The sequence below is a fragment of the Lathyrus oleraceus genome, chromosome 4 (genome assembly GCF_024323335.1).
Source record: "Lathyrus oleraceus cultivar Zhongwan6 chromosome 4, CAAS_Psat_ZW6_1.0, whole genome shotgun sequence".
Classification (NCBI taxonomy): Eukaryota; Viridiplantae; Streptophyta; class Magnoliopsida; order Fabales; family Fabaceae; genus Lathyrus; species Lathyrus oleraceus.
In genome coordinates this window covers 93,130,948-93,133,205 of record NC_066582.1, presented here as the reverse complement: position 1 = coordinate 93,133,205, position 2,258 = coordinate 93,130,948, and positions in this window count along the sequence as shown.

The following is a 2,258-nucleotide window of genomic DNA, read 5'->3' as shown; positions in this document are numbered from 1 at the left end:
CACCTAACTTAATTAGTGCATTTCCTTATATATATTTTTTTTATGTTGTTTTGGGAATCATTCGCTTATATTCATCGGCTCTCCACGTAGTTTGCTATTAAGATGGTGCCGACTTCTCGTATAAACTACTCGGGGTTACTATAAGACTAAAAGTACAAGGAATTTATATAATAGGTACTTATCCCGATCTAACATGTTGAGGTTTTTTAGAGCGTTGAGGTGGTAATAATTTTGTCTTGATGTCACTCAAGTTTTATAAAATGAGCAACCTTTATACTTATCGAGTGTGTTAAGTGTTAAATTTTTTTTTTATGGCTCAAGAAAATTTAGGGGAATAGATAATGCAAAATTTTCATACTAGGGACTCGACTTAAAATAAATATATTATATTTTTATTTTTATTTTTTTTTATTTTTTTTTATTTTTTGTTTTTTTTATAAAAGGGAAATTAATGATATAAAAGAAAGGGAAATAACAATGAAAGGGAAATAGCATACTTGAAAAAGGAATGTTGAAAGAGAAGTAATCATAACTGAAACAAAGTTTCCCCCCCCCCCCCACACTTAAATGAAACATTGTCCCCAATGTTTTAAAGAAAAGCGAAAAGAAAGGAAAATTAAATAAATATGCTCAATTCTGCCTGCGTCCTCTTGTTCTCGGACCCGGTGAGCGTTGACGTACTTCCAAGTCATCAAACCTGTTGAGCAAGTCAGTGAACCGCTGGTCGGTTATTGCATTCCTCGCTTCCTGTTGATGTTGCATCTGGCGCATCAGTTGCATCACTTCAAGATTTTGCGCCTGTACAACATCAATAGCATCCATGATGTCATCATTAGTTGCTGGCCTTCTTCTTCGACGACGTCGGGAGGATGGACCAGTTGCATTATCGGAAGGGTTAAGCGGGGCTGACTGTTGTTCAGGACCGTGATCACCTTGATCCATTTCCTCAAACTCGTCCGGGGGCGGGTTTGCTTGTGTAGGCTCGGTAGGTTCGGGAGCATTCAGATCGTAGATGAATCGGTCGGGGTTTGTGACATCTGTGACGGCAATGCTGGGCAAAACAACGCTTGGGACTTCTTGGTTATTCACCATAAGATAATACCTTCTGCCTACCCTATTTTTGATTAAGCGGCTGGAGCAACAATAGCTTATATCTATAAATAGGGGTGGTAGAGATTGTAAATTTTGAAGTCGGTCCCCTAGATTCAGACCAAGTGCTATGGAGGTTATCAATCCTCCAATCACAAAAGGTTGGTGGCCTCTAGCACAAAGGGTACGGATATGGTGAAGTAAGAAAGAAGCGGCATTTACCTTTGTGTCCATTTCAAAGATGCAGTGGAGGAAGAATAATTCCTTCGCGTTGACTTTGTTGTTGTTGGGTCGACGAAAAATGGTGTTTTGCAGGATGCGGATAAAATACCGGATGGTTGGGTTATGTATGTGTGAAGCAAGTAGTTCTGTAGCGGTGTATTCGTCGCCATATGATTTATCAATTAAACCATAAGCAAAGCAATACAATGAAGTTTCGAGTCGCCACCGCACTTTTATTTATCCAAAGGATTGGCTAAAAAGCGAACAAAAGCCTAAGAAGTTTTACACGTAGAAAACTAATAAAGATCAGAGATTCCGGGTAAGGGGTAAGTTACGCAATGGGAAGGTGTTAGGCACCCACTACGTCCTAGGTACTCCTAGGGAGCCCTTTTCACACTTGTTATGCTAAATTGTTATTTGTTAAGACGTATGCATTGTGCAAACATGAGTGAGATGACGAGGAAAGAATGTACAAGTTTTATTGGGTTTGAGCGGATGAACCCGCTGCCTACGTACCTTCCATCAAAGGTAAGGATCAAAACGCCGTAGTTCGGCTAAAAGATTTCCAAAAGTGAGTTGGATTCAATTTTAAACAATAGCACTGAGGCTTTTCATTATCAATGGGAGAACACTCGACCAAAACCAACATCCACCATGCGAGGATAGCTTCGACGTACGAGAGGGGTTAACCCTATTTTCGGTACGGAAGTCTTACTGTCGACTCACTAAAGATAAGGTGAGGTTTACATCAACCACAATGATAATTGAAACCTACAGCTAATGCATGAAAAGATTAATGGACATGGCCAAAACAAGTGAATGAGTGAAGTTAATTGATTGTGATTATGAAAGTGAAGTCAAAGTATGATTAAGATTAATTCAAAAGAAGTATTATGAAATGGAGTTTGCAAAAAAAGAGTCAAAGACTTGAGTCCAGGTTTTTAGTT